The sequence below is a fragment of the Gossypium arboreum genome, chromosome 6, assembly GCF_025698485.1.
Source record: "Gossypium arboreum isolate Shixiya-1 chromosome 6, ASM2569848v2, whole genome shotgun sequence".
Taxonomy (NCBI): Eukaryota; Viridiplantae; Streptophyta; class Magnoliopsida; order Malvales; family Malvaceae; genus Gossypium; species Gossypium arboreum.
The window spans coordinates 60606084-60615232 of NC_069075.1; the positions used below are offsets into that span (position 1 = coordinate 60606084).

The following is a 9149-nucleotide window of genomic DNA, read 5'->3' on the forward strand; positions in this document are numbered from 1 at the left end:
AAGTGAACATGAAAGAATTAATAGATGCTCACAAGGCTCAAAAATCTCACAAAAATTATGGCTTTGTGATGTTTAAAACTTGTGAATTCCAACTCAAAGTAATACCTAAACTTTGGGGAAACAACCTAAAATTTTAAATTCTTAAAAATCAACTTATCATGCTTGATTCTCTAATGTCTTAAAGTTTAAACAATCAATGCATAAATGCCTATTTTTTAGTTCAAGATATATCAATAAAAATCATAAATCAATCAAAATTTATCCTAAATATGATATGAGAGCTTTCCAAGAGAATAAGGCAGTCATTCAGGGATTTTTCTGATAATGAAATGAATAGTCCCACACTTAAGATGTATATTGTCCTCAATGTACAAAGATAGATATAAGAATATAGAAATAAGATAGGGAGAGGAGTGAAACTTCCTGAGTGATGAGTGAATTTCCTTGAACTGGAGTTTTGGAGAATAATCGACGTGAGGGTAGAGGAGGATACTCCGGCGGTGGTAGAGGTTCATTAGTCCATAAGTCCTGCGCCAAAAGAATATTATATCTGAAGTCCTGTGCCAAAAGAATATTATATCTGAAGTTGGTTATGATCGTGGTCGAGCAGGACATGGCAGCCAGTGGAGTTTTGAGTTCCTGAGTAATAGTGAGTTGTGGAGCTTTTTATAACTGTGATAGAATCAGGAACTCTTTTAGGAAATATATAAGGAAGGGTAAGTACTCAATAGGAATTGGCCAAAATTAAAATTTGTAAAATAATAATTATAAGTCCTAATAAAAATAAGGTGAAAGAAAAATAAAAAAGTAGTTTTCAAATAAAATAAAAGTAAAAACATAAAATAATAAATAAATGTTTTTAAACATCTTCATCGCTTAATGGTTCATAAGGTGGGGGTGGCGATGAGATGTGGAGGTGTTGACAAATCTGCTGTAGAGTAGCATCAATGTTGTCAAATCGTTGAAAACACTGCTGCTCGAATCCAATGAGGCGTTCATATATGTCAGCATATGAAGCCATCGCATGAACTGGACGAGAGGGTGGTGGTGGCTGAGACGGTAGGTCCTCGTGCTATAGGGGGACATCATCAGTAATGTCCTTGGGGGCCTCCTCCTCGGTAGATTGGACGAGACGATATTGAGGAGGGTAGGTTCCTCTGCGCTTTTCGATCGTCCTCATGCTCAACATGCTCGAGATGCCTTGTGGAGACATCTGGCCAATAAGGGTCAAGATATTCTTGGGCCACGGTGCTGAAGAGCCCGAAGTGTCAAGCCAATCGCGTCACATAGGGGCCAATGGAGATGACCCCCCTCCTATGTCGTTTCGTCTGGTGTTGAATGGCGAGGGCAATGAAATAGGCAAGGTCGATGACATGCCCGTGTGACTTACATCATAGAAAGTAGGCGTCGTGAGTATTGACGACTCCAGTACTCTCTCGCCTTCCTGTTATCGTGTGAGCCAAAATGGCTTGTAGATACATCAGAGATAGAGGGAGAGCCGATGCCTTGGAGCGGCTAGGATTATATGTGGCCACGCCTGGTACTAGTGCGTCCCAGCAATGTGAAGGAGAACAATGGATGTGGCAGTTGAGAGCATGTAAGTTATTCTCTTCCTTGAATTCCTCCGTATATAAACCCAGTGCAGTACCGAATTTTGGGAAGCTGAGCTGGCGGAATAATCTACCTAGGTGAAATTGCACCGTGTCAGGATCATCATAGTTCGTCATCATGGTCTAAAGATGAAATGTGGAGCATAATTCCATCGTGAGCTCGAGAAAAGGGTCGGTGGTTAGGAGGGCCCAAACCGCAGTAGCCAACTGAACTTGTTCTACTGCAGCCCAGTGGATGCAGCAGCCCGCAATTAATGGTCGGGCCCAGAGTATTTGGAAAAGTTCTTCTTGGGGCAGATGGGGAACCTCAGGAAAGGGTGACAAACTTTCGCGATAGGACTCGAAAAAGATGACACTCCATTCCTTTTCTTTGAAGTAGGGACAACAGCCTTTTTACCATGTAAAGACGACATTGTATGCCTGCAATTGGAAACATTAATTCGTCTTGATGAGTAGACAAGGGAAAATGTTACTAAATTCGAAGAGGAAAATGCATAAATATGTTCAGCCATAATTACTAAGTTTAGCAAAAACAATAAGTTCAATGACCTACTTTTGTGGCATTAGCATGGTGATATAAGTAAAAATGGAAAAGAATGGAATCTATCGTACTATACGAATGAACATAAATGTCAACACAAGAGGCATGAATATTTCAACTATCCTAACCATGAATATGCATTTCTAACTGATCAAGTGGAGTAGAGAAATCATGTAATGAATAAGAATTTGAACAAGAAAAAGATGATAACTTGTTCTATAAATGACATTTGAGTGATAGAAAGATGAAAATAATATGAAAAATATAGATTACTATGATAAATAGCATTATAAATTAGTGAAATAAAAGAGAAAGGAGTAAACAAACGCTAAAGGAGAGAGGTTGGGTGTCAAAAATACAATTGGAAGTGGCACACGGGCGTGGTGGGGAGAGCGTATGGACTTGCAGTGGCTAGGGTTAGGGTTTTTTTGGGTGAAGAAGATAATGAATAGTGCATCCTATTTATAGATTTTAGGGCACACGGCCAGGGAACACGCCTGTGTTCCCCAATTTTTGCCCGTGTGACTCGAGAATTTTGAATTTGGGTGCGTCTGACTTTTAGTCCACGCCCGTGTTCCTTGGGCTTGTGGGCGCACACGGTCGTGTTGCACGATCGTGCCTATCTTTGTTGGCTTTTCCCATGCCCGTGTATGTAGGCCCACGCCCGTGTTCGTTTAACAGGTTCGACCAGGGTTCTAGACACGGGAGTGTCGCACGCCCGTGTTATTTTTGTAGGTTTGCCCATGGCCATGTTGCACAGTTGTGTTGATTTATCGTAGCCCGTGTTGGGGAAATCTTTCCCCTATTTTCACACGACCCTAAGCAATCCCATGTGCTTGGCCGTGTCTGTGTGGAAAAACCTGTATTCAAGATCTTTGTTTGTAAGTTAGGTGTTAAATACTAAAATTTAAAGAAATTAATATTGTTAGTGCTTGGGTTGCCTCCCAAGAAGTTCTTATTTATAGTCTAAGCTCGACTTACCTCTCCATTGAATGGTCATGGTGGTTCAAGGAGTTTATACTCTTCATTCTTGCTATCATTCTCATCAAAATAAGGTTTTAGATAGGTGTTGTTTACCTTAAAAGTGTCGAACTTGGGATGACTTACCTCGAATGTACCGAATGGGAAAATGCTAAGTACCGTAAGAGGGATTTCTTCGTTCGGTGTGGTAGTGACAATGTGAGGATCTGCAGCATCTAATAAGACTTTATCTCCAACCTTAAGTTGACGTGGGAAGGTGTTGAGCTCATTCTGGCATAGTTTTTGTTTATCATGTGTTCTCAGTTTATGCGTTTGCCATTCATCTAGCTCCTCGATTTGTAGCCTTCGATCTTTATGAATAGGTCCTCTGCTACTACTTGAGAATGACTCATGTGCTTCCTTCAGACTCATTTCCTACAAAGTAGGTTGTACCATATTGTCAGTTTCAGTAGAATGGTTTAGACGATCACCTTCAACTTCCGATGTGGCGCCAGAATTGCGAGCTTGAAGGGTGATTGTTTCATCTCCCACACGGAGTGTGAGCTCCCCTGTGCCAACATCAACAATTGTTTTAGCAATTGCTAAAAAGGGTCATCCCAAAATCAAAGGAGTGTTGCTATCCTCATCTATGTCTAGAACAATGAAGTCAACGGGAAATATAAATTTATCGACTTTAAGTAGCACATCTTCAATAATACCCCTAGGGAATCTTATAGTTTTATTTGCTAATTGAATGTTCATCCTAGTCTGTTTGGCTTTTCCAAGACCTAATTGTTTGAACATTTTGTAGGGCATGACGTTAATACTAGCCCCTAAATCAGCTAATGCATTATTAACATCTAAACTTCCAATTAAGCAAGGAATCGTAAAACTCCCTTGATCTTTTAGTGTGTTGGGTAGTTTATTCTATTTAATAGCTGAGCAAACTGTGTTTAGCTCCACATGCGATGCCCCGTCCAACTTTCGTTTATTTGCTAAAAGCTTCTTTAAAAATTTTATTGCGTTTGGCATCTGCGATAAATATTCAATAAACAGTAAGTTAATATGTAATTTTTTTAAGAGTTTAAGGAATTTACCAAATTTTTCATCTGAGCGGTATTTCCTTGTCGTGTTGAGGTATGGCACACGAGGTTTATATTCGACATTCACTTATTTGTTTTTATTATGACCTACCTCACCTTGACCTCTGCTTACCACAATTTCTTGCCTTGATTTTGGCTCAGGCTCAACGAATCCTTCTTCATCTTGAACATTAATCATGTTGAGCTGTTCCCTTGGGTTGGGTTTAGTATTACTTGGCAAGCTACCTTGTGGTCATTCGGAGATTAGTTTAGAAAGCTGGCCGATCTAAGTTTCGAGCCCTTGGATCGACACTTATTGATTTTTAAGTGCTGTCTCGATGTTCTTAAAATCGGTTTCTGACACTGAGATAAATTTAGACAGCATCCCTTCAAGATTTAGTTTCTTTTCCTGTTGATAGGGTGGTTGTTGAAAACCCGAAGGAAGTTGTGGTCTTTGATTTGCTTGACCGCCCCACAAGAAATTGGGATGGTTCCTCCAACCTGCATTATAAGTGTTACTATATAGGTTATTTTGGGATCTAGAGTTATTGTTACCCATATATTGAACTTGTTCCTCCTTGATGCTAGGGTTGAAGGGTTGATACTCTGTGCATGCTCCTCCTCCATTCGTCTCGCAACTCATTACTGGATGTACTGAGTAGAACCAAATAAACCATCAATCTTTTTATTTAGAAGTTCTACCTGGTTTGATAGCATAGTAACCAAATCGATGTTATAAACGCCTGCTATTTTAGTTTGCTTACTCCTCGTGACTTGCCGCTGATAGTTATTCAGTGAAATCTCTTCAATAAAATCATAAGCATTTTTAGGTGTTTTATTATTGATGGTTCCGCCAGCAGCTACGTCAACCATTTGTCGAGTCGAAGGATTCAGACCATTATGGAATGTTTGAACCTGTAGCCAAAGTGGTAACCTATGGTGAGGGCACCTTCTAAGTAAGTCCTTGTACCTCTCCCATGCATCGTAAAGAGTTTTTAAGTCCATCTGCACAAACGAAGATATATCATTACGTAATTTGGCCGTTTTAGCCGATGAAAAATATTTTAATAGAAATTTTTTGGTCATTTGTTCCCAAGTAAAAATTGGCCCTCGCGGTAACGAGTTCAACCACTGTTTAGCTTTATTCCTTAATGAAAATGGGAATAATTGAATATGAATGGCATCGTCAAAAACGCCGTTAATTTTAAATGTATAGCAGAATTCCAGGAAATTTGCCAAGTGAGTGTGCAAACCATCAAACTGAACAAATTGCTGTATCATTTGAATAGTGTTAGGTTTTAGTTCAAAATTATTTGCAGCAATAGCAGGCCTAACTATACTTGACTCAGTTCCTGTCAAAGTAGGTTGAGCATAATCATACATAGTACGAGGAGCAGGATTCTGATTTGCTATTTCAACGTGTATCACAGGAAGTAGCTGATTGTCTTGGTTTTCAGCCATCTCTTCGGTTGGGATTTGAGTATCGTCCTCTTGCTTTTTCTCTGTGTATCTTAAGCTTCACCTTATTTCTCTTTGGTTTCTGCGAACTGTGAGATAGATTTCTTCGTCAAAAAGTAGTGGTCCTGACGGGTTTCTTCTAATCATAAACTATAAAAACCTACTAAGAGAAAGAAAAAGTAAATTAATAAATAATAATAAAATTAACTTGCAAGAAAAATAAATGGCTAAAGTAATAAAAATTGAGTGTTCCTAATATCTTAGTTCCCCGGAAACGGACCAAAAACTTGATTGCGATTTTCGTGTGACAGTTTTTAAATATTTATAAAGAATCGTTCTTGAAACTAACTATTATCACGATGTAGGCAAGTGTACCTATCAAATAGTAGTATAGTTTTAGCAAGACCGGATTGTCAAACCCAAAGGAACTAAAAGTACTAGTAATGACTGTCTTTTTATTATCTAGCCTAAAATAAGGGGGTTTTGTTTTAACTAACTAATTATTTACACTAAGAATTCGCAGAAAGTAGAATTAGGGGATTACTTTTGGAAAACGATTGAATTAAGACAATACCTAAGGAAAAATCCACCTAGACTTTACTTGTTATTTTGGCTCCGAATCGGATGATTTATTCATTTAACTTGTGCCGTAGAGATCCTTAAGTTATGTTATTATCCCTATTCAGGACTAATAACGTATAATCCCTAGATTGAATAATTGAAACTTTTCTCTAATTAACACCCTAGGGTTGCATTAACTCAATCTATAGATCCCCTTATTAGGTTTCACCCTAATCCGGCAAAATCTTGTCACCCTATGTCTAGGCGCACAATCAACTTCGCTTAATTATGAAAAATATACTCTTAGACAGGGTTTATTCCTCCTCTGAATAAGAGCTTATCTTGAATCAGTTTCCTGGGATATCAAAACAAGAATTAAGAACACATAATTAAGAAAAAGTTAAATATTTATCATATAATTCAGAAAATAATAATTCGTCTTAGGTTTCATTCCCCTTAGGTATTTTGGGGATTTAGTTCATAACTAAAGAGGAAAACATCTCAGAAGAATAATGAATACAAAACATAAAGAAAACCCAAAACTCCTGAAGGAAATTGAGGGGAGATCTTCAGTCTTGATGGTGACTTCGGCTTCTGAGATGGATCAATCGGCTTCCCTTGAGCAGTTCCCTACCTCCTTCTCTCTGTGCCCCTTTTCCTCTTCCTTTAGGGCGTATTTATTATAGGCTTTAGAATGCCTGAAAGCCCTCAAAATTAGCCTTTTCCAAATTGGACTCAACTTGAGCTCAGTAGGGACATGCTCGTGTGACACGCCCGTGTACGATTACTTCAGGCTGTGGTCAAGCCTGTTAAATAGGCACGGGCCTGTGGTTACCCGTGTGAGTCGTGCTTTGATTCTGCCAAATTGACACGACCGTGTGGTCTGCCCGTGTGAGAAAGTCTAGGCCGTGTTGATTTCGTACTTTGGCCCATTTTCTCAATTTTTGGCTCGTTTCTCGTTCCTTTCGCTCTCCTATGCTCACCTAAGTATAAAACATGAAATTAAGGCATTAGGAGTATCGAATTCACCAATTCTAAGGAAAAATCATCCATAAAATGCGTTAAGCATGAGGTAAAAATATGTATAAATTATGGTTTATCAAATCACCAAAAATATCTGCTAACTTTTAATTACCATATAAGGACCTAAATTTTTTAATTTCATAGCTATTTAATCCTTCTAGCTACTAGAATTCAACTTTTTCATTTTATGCAATTTGGTCTTTTCCCTAATTTAACACATAATCGAAGAAATTCTTGTTATCAGAATTTTCATATAACATTCCTATCATAAAGCAGACCATACAATAATATTAAAATAAATTTTCTTTTCGGCTTGGATTTGTGGTCCCGAAATCGCTATTCTAATTTCACTAAAAATGGGCTGTTACATCATGTTTCAAACCCTAAGTTCTATCTACCATTACTGCATTTATTGTAAAATTCTAAGTATTTATATATTACATATTTATATACATTTATTTATTTATTCTAGAATAAAGGATATCATTGCATTACTGTACCCTTGTTCTTGAGAAGTAACGATAGAGTGCAGCAAACCCCACGGAGTATGTAATTGTACCGACACACATGCATGCAGCGACAGCCTTTGGCTAGATTGATTTTTCTAACGCTTGTATTGGAGTGTTCCTTCTTTAACATTCCATACTATTCCTATTTCAGAGTGTCTCTAATTTGTAATTATATATACATATATAAGCAACTGTAAAAAGCAGATTCAATCAAGATTTCAGGAATGATAGCAGTCATCCTTTACTAATGCAACCTAATCCATTCATAAAAGAATTGGAGCTACAACCTCCTATCAAATTTATCCAACTCATTCATTGATAATTCACATGATTCAAGAATTAAGCATCGAATGTAACACTGTAATAGCCCATTTTCAGTGAAATCGGTACAATGGTTTCCGGATCACAAATTCGAGCCAGAAAGAAAATTTATTTTAATATTATTGCATGGTCTGCATTATTATATAAATGTCATATAAAAATTCTAATAAGAAAATTTCACCGATTATGTGTTTCATTAACAAAAGGACCAAATTGCATAGAATGCAAAAGTTGAGCTCTAGTAGCTAGAAGGATTAAATAGTTATGGAATTCAAAACTTGAGGTCCTTATATGGTAATTAGACCATTAAAGAAAAGTTAGTAGATATTTTTGGTGATTCATCCATGGACAAATTAGAAAAGGCTAATGACTAAATTGGAAATCAAAATAACGAAAGATGATAAATAATTAAATAGAAATATCTTATTTTATTATCATCTTCATCCCCAAATTTCATCGAAACCCTAGGAGAGAGAGAATAAACTAATCCAGCTTAATTAGGTAAGTATTCTTGTTCCGTTTTTAGTAATTTTTATATTTTTGAGATCGGGATAGTTTAATCTATCTATTTTGGGGATTAATTTAAAAAGTTATCAAAGTAACAAAATTTTTCCATGGATGAATATGTTGAAAATTTGAAATTTATGGTAGTTTTGATAGATAAACAACTTTTACAAAGAATTTTTATAAAATCATGACTTAGGGACTAAATTGAAAAGTGGTAAAATAACAGAAAAATTCTAAATTTTGTGAAAGATAACTGTTGTAAATGTTATATGAAAATTCAATTAGGCTTGGAATAAGGATTAAATTGCCTGAATTTCATTTTCTAAGCCTAGGGATGAAATTGAAATTATGAAAAGTTTAAGGGCTAAATGGTAATTTTGCCTAAGTTGTAAATTGAAGTCAATTGAATATGAAATAGATTAAATTGATGATTAAATTCATTTATATAGATCCGAAAAACTTAAATTCTAAGCTAGATTGAGGAAAAGAAAAAGTTTCGGATTAGTAGAATTTCTTGTACGAACGATTATTAAGGTAAGTTCGTGTAACTGAATTATGTATGTAACACCCCTAACTC

The 9149-nt window shown here is 36.8% G+C and overlaps 1 non-coding gene across 1 annotated transcript; it reads left to right on the forward strand.

The window, feature by feature from the left end:
* The first annotated feature begins 5124 nt into the window (after window positions 1–5124).
* Window positions 5125–5231, forward strand: LOC128294309 (small nucleolar RNA R71). Its single transcript, XR_008284622.1, has one exon. It is a non-coding gene; the product is annotated as a small nucleolar RNA R71 (small nucleolar RNA).
* The last annotated feature ends 3918 nt before the right edge of the window (window positions 5232–9149 follow it).